The sequence below is a fragment of the Vigna unguiculata genome, chromosome 11 (genome assembly GCF_004118075.2).
Source record: "Vigna unguiculata cultivar IT97K-499-35 chromosome 11, ASM411807v1, whole genome shotgun sequence".
Classification (NCBI taxonomy): Eukaryota; Viridiplantae; Streptophyta; class Magnoliopsida; order Fabales; family Fabaceae; genus Vigna; species Vigna unguiculata.
In genome coordinates, this window is record NC_040289.1 from 25440561 (window position 1) to 25453769 (window position 13209).

At 35.4% G+C, this 13209-nt stretch overlaps 1 pseudogene; it reads left to right on the top strand.

The window, feature by feature from the left end:
• Window positions 1-7643: 7643 nt before the first annotated feature.
• Window positions 7644-9395, top strand: LOC114169070 (annotated as a pseudogene).
• The last annotated feature ends 3814 nt before the right edge of the window (window positions 9396-13209 follow it).

Here is a 13209-nt window from a genome sequence, read left to right on the forward strand (position 1 = left end):
GTGGAAGATTAAATGTCAAAAATGGGGTTATATTATTTAAGATGTCTTTAGGTTGTTGTTTAGATGTTCTTAAGTGCATTTTGTTTTGACGTTTGTATGGTAAACCAGAAGCACCAGCACCACTGTTCAATATGTGATGTTATTGAAGGACATTTTAACAAAATAGAAAATCTTTTTGCTTCTAAGTTCGGTCAACATGATAAGGTCATACGTAATTTAACACACACCGTAATGTGGTCAACATAATGACCTCAAAGGCATGTAAATAAAATTATACGTTATTAACTGCTCCAATTTGTTTCATATTCGTAACTAAAAACCATTTCGAAATGGTACAAAACACCACCGCTCCCAGAGGTGGGGACTTGTCACAGAGTATATGGGGAGCGGTGGCAAACATTTTGGTCTTCATAATTTCGCAATTCAAATTGGATAAAACCCACCACAAGGTCAACCAAACATCATGACCTCACATACAAGGAAATAAAATTAAATGAAAGTGACTAAGGGCTGGAATGGGCTTTCCCTTCCTTCCTTGGAGGCATATCCAATTAAATAAAACAAAGGACCCCTTCCAGAGGTGGGGAGTGCTCTAAAATTAAATGGGGACTGGTACAAAAGATTTTGGTCTTCACCATTTTGTAATAAAAATTGGAACACCCACCACAAGGTCAACAACATCATGACCTCACATACATGGAAATAAAATTAAATGAAAGTGACTAAGGGCTGGAATGGGCTTTCCCTTCCTTCCAAACTCTTAATCACATCAATAACATTTTCAACTGTTAGTAATTTATCTTTCATAACTGAACCGACAACACCACATATATTTTTATCAAATTCCACATCCACCCCAACACCACCCAATCCTAAGCACATGGAGATATCACCACAAGTTAATAGAATACACCGTTGCATGACACGGAAAGATTCCTAAGCCGGTAACCATCGCTTCAGCATCTCCAGCAGAAGGGGATTACATATTTGTAACGGTTTTACTATGTGCAAACACCATTGGAATGGTGTATCTTGTATCCTTGCACGATGGTTATCCAAAAGCAAGCCGTTAATTTCAACAATGTACTTCGTGTAACAAAAGGTCCACAACCGACACTAACAATCAATCAAAATACATAAATTATAACTTATTTAAAATTCATACACAAATAATGATAACAACCAATTCATAAAACTGTAATGTCAATACCTTCTCATCAGATTGTCCTTTACCCGCCATCATTTCCTATGTTACAACTGAAAAGATTTACCTTTCAATGGCATAGTATCAAATAATTACACAAACCAAATAACATTCCTAAAACAACAAACACTAACAACAATAAATTATGGCCAAATCAAACACCAATGCCCATCCCCTGAAACATAAAAAATTCCTATTTTCCATCTCCCACCATAACTCAGTAACATTCGACCACCAAAATTAAAAAAACCCCAAATGTGCTACTTTGAAAATTTTGGTGTTGTCCAAAGCCACACCATTGTCAAACACCACAACACGCCACTACAAAATCAAGACTACAAAACCACACCACAATGCAAACAACACCAAGGACTCTGTCAAACAATGTTGCACCAAACACGAAAATAAATAAAAAGTTTTTCCCCCAAAGCTTAAACCTTTTCGAATGGTGAACAAAAGAACATTAACCTTACACTAAAACGGTGTTGCAGAACGGCTTCCAGTGGAATGGTTGTCGTTGCCGTCGACTCGCTTCCACTGGATTCGATCCCCTCCACTATCGTCGCTATCGCAGGTGTGTCCTCTCACGGTGATCGCCTCCCACAACGCTTCTGTAACACCACAACTTCTCTGTCTCGACTTCCTCCAACTATCTCACTCTCTCTCCACCGTTCCGTCGACTTTCTCACGCTGTCTTCGCCTTTCCAAAGACTTGCTCACGCTGTCTCCGCCTTTCCTTCGACTTTCTCACGCTGTCTCCGCCTTTCCTCCGACTTTTTCACTCTGTTTCTGCCTCTCCTCCGACTTCCTCACGCTGTCTCCACTTCCTCCAACTTTCTCTCTCCCTGTCTCACCAACACTATACCAAGTTTTCCATTTTGTCTTACTTTCTCTCTCCACGTCTGATTTCGTTTTGCCAAAAAGAATATACAGGCTAACTTTCGCGCACGTGACAATGGGTTCAGTTTCATTTAAAAAAAAAAAAGAAAAAAGGCTGCCACGTCACCCATGTAAAAAATGAGTTCAAAATTTATGTTCGAATATCATTTTCGTTTTAGTAATTGGTGCATTAGTGGTTGTTTGATTATAACCACGGAAATTGTTTTCCTGTTCTTTTCTTTGCTACCACTTTTCACATAAAGGAATTATTTAATAATTGTATGTGAAATTGTATATAAAGGAATATAGGTTTTTCATATTAGAAATAATTAAAGTATAATTATATATATATATATATATATATATATATATATATATATATATATATAATATAAAACGTCAAGAAATCAAACCCATCTTGAGGGGACTGCAATGGGGTATTCATGAATTTTGAATGATGAGGTTACTATGATTAAACACATATATTTGTATTCTGGAATTGTGTGCCTTGAATGTTGGTTCATTAGAACCTGTGTTTTGGAATACATAAACCAGTAAGTTTGCATTACTGGTGTAGTGTCTGGCGGGGGTGGATTGGACCGCCAAGCGATAGCTACCAACAGGCGGTTTGGAACCAAGTTCCGCCTAGAGACGAGAGAGGTGCGCCAAGCGGTTTTGGATGTAGAGTTGGATCGTGAGGAGGATTTCTACACCGCTTTGGATGGAGGTCATGATGCGATGCTTTGTTGGGGGCCCAGTTACGAGTGTGCAAGATCGTGGCTCGTACGGTTGAGTTTCAGAAGATTGCCCTCTTTAGTGAAACTGATTGAGTTTGGTAGTCTGGGGACAACTACGGACTGCGGTTCGTATTGGAGAACTCCACTTGGTGTCACGGATTATGGTCATGGCAAATTATTCCTACGTATGGACTATTAGGTGGTGGCCTGTAGTCGGAGGGGCGAGTAGACACTTGTGCAGCAAAGATCGATTAGTGTACTCATCAAAGGGCGTAAAATCAAGATGTGTCCAATAGAATGTTTAGAAGTGAAGGATCGAGGATTGGGGTACTAACACGGGTCATGGTTATGAAATGCTTTAATTATGTCATGTTGTATGTATCTTTCTTGTATTTGACCTCACCCTATCTGTGTGTGTTTGGCGATGATCATGTAACTTGTTACATTGAAGCAGATGTTTATGCAGGTGAGCATGTTGATGCCTAAAGTTGAAGTGGGGGCCAACTATGGGTGTTTTTACTAGTTTTCTTCATGGAAGTTTTATGGACTATTTTTTTTTTGTATTCCTTGAATCTTATGTTGTTCGTGTGTACCAATCTTTTCATTCTCATTTCTGGTTAGTATGTTTTTTCTTTCTATTTGTTTTATTGTTGTTTTTTTATAAAATTTGTTGGATTTGTATTAAAAATAGAAATTTCTTTTACCCAATTTTATTTTTCGATACTTTTAGATTTACGGATTTTGTGAGTTTTATTTTTTTGCATTTATCTTGATGAGGAACTGGAAATTTTCTACATAAATATTAATATTTAGATTAATGTTTAGTTTCTTTTTGTGGATAATAAATTAATTGGAGCATAATTCAAAGTTGAGTTTTCTGTGAAAAGATAATTCAGCTTTACGGAAAAAAAAGATTTACTATCGAATTGAAAAAAAAAAATTTTATCAACCAAGAATATAATTAAATTAAAAGAGCACTTGAGGAGTGCTCTAACCTTTATTCAGAAAAGAACTTGTACAAATTGATACATTAGCTTAGCATCATGACTTCAACAACCAAGCCCAACCAAAACAAATGGTCACAATCTATATCAGCATTATGGTCCACAGACAAAAATGACCATAATTATACATCTTTATCATATCACCTAACACTGTACATGCTAATAACAACAAAATTAATCCTCTTTCTGCAATCAATAACAACAAAAACCAATGCTCCTGCTATAATTCGGTATGCCTCTTACTAACTTATAATACTCCACAATCTGAACCGTAGATGTAAGGATTAACATAGGCATAGTCCCTAATATTATATTGACCTTACTCTCCCCAACCCCATCAATGCAGTACTTGATATATATTAGAGATTAACATAGTATGGCAAACAACGTGTAGGAAATGCAGAACAACAAGAATGTGGTTAACATTGGAAGCCTGGACATGAATTCCTAGGCCAACAAAATATGCCCCCAAATTGAATGCCTTTGAGGACCATGCTGCTCTCCTATTATGCCTACAACCAACCACTCGTGCAACCCCCGCTTGCACACCTTCAAGCTATTTTTTGCCTTCCCCTCCTTGAATGTTGATATATTTTCCTTTAATTTTTATGGTTTTCATCTTCCCCTGACTTGAGGATCTTGGCTCCTTGCACACTTAAACACACAACAATTATAATATCAAAGAGTTTTTAAGCACGTACAAGGGGAGAGGCACCATTCACTATATGAGAATTTTACAGATGGAATTTCGTTTTTCATCCATAAGATCTACTTTATTTTGTTTAAAAATAACCTCATTCCTTTGTTTCCAAATTTCCCCTATAATTGCTAATCACATTCCTTTCAAAACAATATTTTGTTGCCTATTAAGGTTAACAAGGCAGAAGTGTTGAAAGTTGTTCCTTGCTTTATGTGAGATATAATGCTTAAGCCTAGCCACTTATGACACATATTCCATACTTTTTAGGATTCTCTACATGAAATGAATAAGTATTCTACGGTTTCTTCACTTTCAAGGCAAAAGTCACAAAGGCTATGTTGTAAGAAAATCCCCCTTACTATTAGTTTAGTCTTTATTGGAAGCTTATCCAAAAACAGTCTCCAACCTAATACCGGTACCTTAGGAGTAACCCTCATTTCCCACAATATTTCAAACACTTTATTCTCTCCTTCATCAAAGGTTCTTTGCAATGTATTGTAAGCTAACCTGACTAAAAGTTGTGAAAAAAGTTTGTATTAATGATTAATCTTAAAATAAACTTTGCTGGTTGAGAAAAAGTTGAGACTTAAGAAGGAGAAAGAAACTTAACACTTAAGACATTAGAAGTCTACTATTAAGTTTACTTTTTTGATAACCATAACACAAATTTTATTGTTTTAACTAATTCATTTAATATACTTATCTTTAGTAGTCACTAGTGCAGTAAAGGCTTTCTGCCCTAGTTAGTTTTCACATTTTGCCTCGGGTCTAGAACCGAGGCATATTGGGGCGATGCCAAAATGTATCCCTTTTGGCCTCGGTTATCACCCGAAGCCATATATCCAGTTTTATGCCTCGGTTGTTTCAAAATCGGTGCCATATACCTAGTTTCACGATCGCAAAGAACCACCTTCCAGATGCCCTGTAAGGGTCTCTCCGTCGTGGGCGAGCAATTGACGATCTTGAAAAAATGTTGAGACTCCCACTTCCGCCTAGCGAGCCTCTCCTTCTCCCTGTGGCGTTGTCTCCAAGACCGGTCCCCGCCAGGACTCCGAGGATTCGCGGAATGCTGGTAAATCTTCGCCATCAGTTTCTCCGGCGATCCAAAGTCCTAAACCGTTTTCTACCTGCGAACCCCATCCGATGACACCAATTTGCTTAATCCCCTTGAAAGCAGCCGATAGTAGAGGGAACAAGTCCCTCCCTCCTTTCACAATATACTGCATGCAACAAACCAACACCGAGGTCATTTCAGTGTCTCCACTAAACTAACTAAATAAAATATTCACAATAATTAATAATTAATTATTTAATTAGCGAGAAATTTTGAGCACAGTGATGCAGAACCTCATCGTGTCCGGCGAGGTTAATCTTCTCCTTCTAAAAAATGAAGGTTTCGAAGTCCAGCGAGGGAGGCGGGGCCACGGCGGGCGCAACCACATTGCGAGCACCGAGCGCAGCCATGGAGAGGGGCCTGAATTGGAAGGTGAGCTTGGAGGGTGTGGTGGCAGTGGGTGCGACGTGAGAGAGAGCGAGGGGAAGGAGTTGCAGAGGCGCAGGCGCAGGGAAGAAGAAGGGTTCGCGAAATTCGAACCCTAAATAAACCCTATGGTTGCGGTTGTTTGGGGAACCGAAGCCATAGACCCCCTTTTGGCACCGAGTCTCCTTGGACTGAGGCCAAACAGCTAACGTCCAGCCACTTTTTGGCTTCGGGTCTTACTGGACCGAGGCCCATACCACTATTTGGCACCGGTTTTGGGCGAACCGGGGCCTATACCCCTCTTTGGCTTCGGGTATTTGGAGAACCGAGGCCTAAAATTTGGCTCTAATTGCAAAAATGTCACCGCGCCATTATATGCTTCGGTTCCTGGCCAACCGAGGCATATAAGGCGAGGTAAAATGAAAATTTTGCACTAGTGAGTGTTTTACATGTTATAGTTTTTTTTTATATAAAAATATAGACATGTGAATTAGAAAATTTGAATGAGGCTATTAAGAAATCTAGAAGAGAACAATTGAGGTTTTAATTGTATAACAAAAAGGAGCTATGAATAAATTTATAAAATTAGATAAAAAAAAATAAATTATAAAATACAAGTGAACACTCTTTGAATGAACAAGATAATATATATATATATATATATATATATATATATATATGTATGTATGTATGTATGTATGTATGTATGTATGTCAAAGTAACAATAGAGAAAGAGAAGTAGTTAATGATGAAGATAATTCTAATCATCAAATCCATGATAACGAAGAAGAGATTGAGAGATTAAATGATGATTCTACTCTTGATAAAAATAAATATGATCCGATCCAATGGAAGAATATTATTACATTTGAGAAATTTATTGATTTAAAAGAGTAATATTAAAATCAATGATATAGATTTTACTAAAGATATATATTCTAAACACTCTTCTTCGTCATATTATATTCAAAAATTTATTTTTTACATAAAAAAAGTTAAAAAATAAATTTTAAATAAAAAATCTTTATGTTTTAAATTTGCTTTATACCTTCAATAACCGAGTCTGAAAGAAAAAATACTATCTCAAAATAAAGAGAACTATGCAGAGTGGTTAAAATTTCAATGAACAGGACTGGAACACTTTCGTCAACACATGGGGCCACCACCGAATTATTGGTTATCAACGATACTTAAATTTTAAAAAAAAATAATACTATAACTTTCATTTTTTACCTTTAATTCTTTATTTTTAGTATAATTTAGTATAAATTAATCATTTAAAAAAATAATGATACATTAATTAATAATTTACATTAAACCACATAAAAAAAATAAAAAAAAATAGGAATTACAATATTATTATGCTAATTTTTAATACAATATTCTTTAAAACTACTATCTTTCAAAAAGCATTTCACCTTACACCTATTTTTTGATATAAAATATTATATTATAATAAATAGTTTATATAAATGTCAAGTAGCATAGAAAAAGAAAAGCATATCAATCAATCACATGACCGTAATAATTATAACTGATATTTATTGAAAATAATGTTGATCTAATTACATTTTTATTTTAAAGTTGCAACTTTCTTCATTATATTAAAAATATAATAGATTAATCCTTCTTGTATATGTTAGTGAAAGACATGCATACCACTGACATATCCATGTCGGAGACGAAACTGCACATTGTTGTATTTCCATGGCTAGCCTTTGGACACCTTATCCCATTTTTGGAGCTTGCAAAGCGCATAGCTCAACAGGGTAACAAAATTTCCTTCATTTCCACACCTAGAAACATCATCGCCTCCCTAAACTACCAGAAAGTTTGAAACCTTGTTTGCATCTGATAGAATTTCCACTTCCCCACATTGATGAACTCCCTCAAAATGCAGAGAACACCGATGACACTCCTCAGCACTTGGTTCCATACCTCTTCAAGGCTTACGATGCTCTTGAACAACCTTTGACTAAATTTCTGGAGAAGAGCACCCCGGATTGGGTCATATGCGACTTTGCGCCACTCTGGTTGCCCCCATTGTCTTCCATGCTAGGTATCCCATGTATATTTTTTTGTAGTTTTGCTGCATGTGGTTCGTCTTTTGGTTTGGAGTTGATTATGGGAAAGAAGAGTATGGAATCTTCGGAAGCCAAACTTTTGCGTGCTGTGCATAAGAGGAAGGAAGTGGATCAGAGTTCCAAGCCTAAGGAACTGAATCGGTTCTTTGAAACCCTGAAAGGTGCTCAAGTTATCGCTACAAGAAGCTGCATGGAGATTGATGGTGAGTTTGTCAAATCGCTTGAGAGGTCATCAGGGAAGTTGGTAATTCCAATTGGGTTGCTGCCACCATCGCCAGAAGACAGCAATGACCACAACTGGTACACCATTCTTAATTGGTTAAATAAATGGGAAAAGGGGTCAGTGATCTATGTAGCATTTGGAACTGAAGTCACTCTGAGTGATGAAGAATTCACTGAAATTGGTATGGGTTTAGATATGTCCGGTTTTCCTTTTTTTTGGACTATGAAGAATCGAAACACCTCCGGTGGTAGTGATGAGTCACAGGATTGGATTGAGAATGAGTCAAAAAGGGGAATGATGTGGAGAAGATGGGCACCTCAGTCCAGGATTTTAGCACACAAATCTGTTGGAGCATTCTTCACTCACTGTGGTTGGAGTTCAGTGATAGAGGGTCTCCAAGTTGGGTGCCCACTTGTTATGTTGCCCTTCCAATATGATCAATGGCCGATTGCAAAGTTTATGGAGGAGAAGAAGGTAGGGCTTAAAGTACACAGAAATGAGCATGATTTCAAGTTCACTAGGGATTCAATGGCCAAGGCACTGACATCAGTGATGTTGGAAGAGGAAAGGAAATGTTATAGAAGTGGAGCACAAGAGATGAGTAAAATAGTTGGGGACAAACAACTGCAAGAAAAATATGTGAATCAGTTTGTTGATTACATGAAAATGAATAGGCCTGGTTATAATTAGTATAATGACAAGTTGTATTGTTAAAGGAAGACTTTGATTGAACTAAAGAGTTAGCCAATCTGAGAGCAACTCAGTCCAACCTAGAACGAACCAAGAAGCCTATCTATCTTTACAATGCTTTTCCTATATTTGTTCTGTCTTCGTTTTTCTTAAATTAGTCAGATTTTACTACAAGATTCATGGATTAGCTGCCAACAAAAAGGGTAGGCGAAATGTTAGAATCGCTTTAACCGATTCAAAGACGAGACTAGACGTTAGCTTTGGCCAGAAAGATGCTAAGATGATGCTAAAAAGGGGTAAAAGGAGAATAAAAATTAAGTTGAGTTTTGTTTTTGGAATGATAATTAATTGTAGAATCAAACCCAAACTCTTTGTGAATGACATAATTTGTTTTGATTGTGTTATTTGTAGTTCTGTGCATTTTCACACATTTTGTGTGGCATCTGATGTGCTTATATATAGGCAATGAATTTAGACGAAGCTTATCAATAGTCTTTGATGTTTTTTGTAACTTAATCTAGAATAAGTAATTAAAAAAAAACTATGTAGAACAAAGTAAAAAAAGTCTTAATCACCTATAATATACCGATTAAATTCTTTATTTTGGCTTTATCTTTTGTTTGGCCTTGTGAACAAATAACTAGAGCCCATTATTAAAGTGGATGTCCCCTTCTTTGTGTCTTTAACTCAACAACCTGTTTGATTCAACCCTGTGGCCAAAATCCAAACACCTCCAAAATTGAATGTCAAATCTTGTACCCTAAAAAATCATAATAAATCATGCATTTTCTCTCTCTCTCTCTCACGGTGGTAATTATTAGAAAAAGAAAAGTCCATTACTAAATCATATTTTTAAGTTGGTCCCTTTTGAGATTTTGTTGTCGAAGATTTTGTTAATCATCACGAGCACCAATATCTCTATCAAGGTGTAAATAAAAAAAATAATTAAAAAAGAAATAAAAGTATCTGCATATAAATAGAAAATACTAAAAGTAATATGCTATTAAGAGTTTGGTGTAATGACCTTAATTAACAGAATCATCGCATAATTAATATTTGACATTATAAGATCACAGAGATTTTCCAACATCTAAAATTTTCGTAGTCATAAGATGTCAACAAAATGAGTAGGATACGAGTAGTAGTTCCCTTGTACCTTACCCGTTGGATAAATATCAGTCTCGTACCTGTATCCATATCTGTTGGGTATCCATTATGCGGGTACCCGTATAATGTTTTAACATCCACAGATAACCACGGATACCCACGGGTATTGACAAAAAAATAAAAATAAATATTTGACAACATATTTTAATCGTAAATTCAAATAAAATACAATAAATAAAATTCATAAATTTTAAACAAAGTCCAAATAACTGATTCAAATAGTGTTGAATGACATGTTATAAAAAAATAAAATTTTCTTAAAACTAATTGATAAAAAAATAACTCATTCAAAATCAATATGTTAATATTTTAATCATGTTTTTTTTTATGTTTTTAATTTAAATTAAAGTATAGCGGGTACGGATATCCATGGGTACAAATTCTATGATACTCGTACCCGTTCCGTTAACATGCGAGTATTAAAAATACCCGTACCAGTTACCCGCAGGTATCCATTTACAATATCTATTTCCTACCCGTTACGGGTTTTATCCGCGGGTACTCGCGAGTACATATTTTTTTGACATCCCTACCCCTGACGCCTGTTTCTTAAGCTGGTTGAAAAACAAGAACAACACAGTTCCCTTTGGAGACAAAGTAAAGAATGCCGCCAATTATTCATGAATGAACTAAAACAATAAAACAACAAAAACTAAGAAAAGAAAGTGGTAAGTTTAAGGATTTGTCCTTGAATTGTAAATGGTACAAAGACTAGCCTTTTTTCTATTCCCTTTCCTTTTCAGCATTCTTCTAGACATGTGTTCCATACAATTACAAACAAATGTATTACATTTTTGACACTAAGGTTGCATACCAAGTGATAATTTGGTATGTAACTTTAACTTGGTATGTAACTTTTTAGCCGGTAGGTAACTTTATCTATGAAATATGCATTTGTAGAAAATCTACCTACGAACTTTAGCTACCAAATTAAGGTATAGAAACTTAACTAGGAACAATCTATGAAACCAAGGCATCAAAAATTATCTACAAAATATTGCGTAGGTAACTTATCCACGAAAATCTTTGTAGATAATTTACCTACAAATAATTTGTAAGTTTCCAATGAAATGTTTCGTAGATAACTTTGTAGGTAACATAAATAAATAAAAATAGATTTTTGTAATAAATCATACAACGTCTTTTAAGAATCAACAATTAAGGTTCACAATACAAAACATAATTTCAACCAATGCTTATATAAAAATCTCAATTTCTAGGTGCTCTATGAGTAAAGAATGAAAAGGATGTAAACGACATAGTTATAATAAGAGAACAAAAGTTAAATATCTTCAAGCCCAAAGTTATACTTCTCAAATCAATGAATGTAGAATCTCACGTATAAAATGACACCTAAAGCATCTTTGTGAAATCAATTATGGGGTTGTTAACTCATTTTTTTCATACCCGTTTTTAAGAGTTAAACAAAACCCAATTAATTCCCCTTAACGAAGTATAGGGAAATTGACTCAGATCGAATCCAAGAAAATGGTGCGTGTTAAGTCTACCTTGCGTAATTAAATCTCGTTAAAATTAAAATAAAAGAAAAAAGCAGAATTAGATAGAAAACATGCATGTGAATGTAATGTGTGTGAATTTGAGACAACAACTAACTAATGCAGAATTTATTCAATTATAAACTAGGCTGAATGCATGATGGAAATGATTAATGCTATGCATGGGATGCAAGCCTAAACTATACCATGAGATGCAATAGTGGTGCATAACCTAATGGAGAGATAGAATTAGATTTTAATGGAATGAGAACTTTTTATGTAGATTAATATGGATGTGAGATGCTATAGGAAATGAGTTACTGGCAAAGCTGAATTTGACACAAGCACAATGGACTGTATTTTATCACAATAATGGTTCACGAATGAATTCCTAACATTAATGCCAAGCATCCTCCACAATAATGCATAGGATATGGCAACAGAAAGGTAAAAACAACATGCAAGATTCACCCGTAACCCCTGCATACATGATAGTCTGGTCCCTTTGCATATATGCATACAGATTCTCAACAGGTAAATTGTGAATGCAATGATGCTACCTATTTCTAATATGATGAATGCAATGCTAGAGGTTCCTACTGTTATGACCACAAGACAAACTGACTCGGATTCATCATGAAGAAAGACTACTACAATGCCAATGAATGGTGAGTGATGAATTAAAATTATATGACAACAGTTAATTCTAGAATGAATGAATGCACTTTTCTACATGAAAGTGGTGCAAAGCTGTGAATGCAGAATGCTGATAACCATTGGAATGAGGAACTGAAATGGACTTTAATTGCCATGAATATGCACCTAGATGACTGCTTGATGATTGCAGCTTGTACTGGTCAGACTTGTTAGGGTAAAACACTAATGCAGACCAAGAACAACATCAGAAACCAGTTTTGATGTAACAACAACAAATTAAGACCTTAGTAATGGAATACTCACAAGATAGTAGCATGATCTCCAATTTAATTCATATCAAACCAAGTTAAATATAAAATGAGTTCAAGTCAAGTCATATACAATAAGAATTGAAAACCACTTTCTAATGCAGCCTTGAACCTCTACTTTGACAGCAATAAATACAAGAAATGCTCATGTGGAGTTATAAAGGTAGAGAACTACACATTTCAGCAACATCAAATCTTATGGCGGCAGCAAGAGTGACCAACAAACATCAAAATGAATTTAAGCATAATGGTTGGTCGTGGATGCATGAATCGTTAAGTATGACAACTAGAATATGCATATGTTGGTGCAGAAATCAAATATGCAATGGAGATTAAATATCCAATCACAATCCCTACCACTAATACTAACAAAAAGCAGGAATCCAATAGCTATTGTAGAAAACTTAAAAACAAAGACTAAAAAACTAACTTTGTAGAGAAACATAAAACTGAAATCCAGTACAATGAATGGACAAGGGTTACTATATACTGAGGAAGACATCTTGATAATGTGTGTCCACTTTGGGGTCCCATAGTCCCTAAAGGAACTGTAAGACCCAAGAAAATTAAATAAATAAAT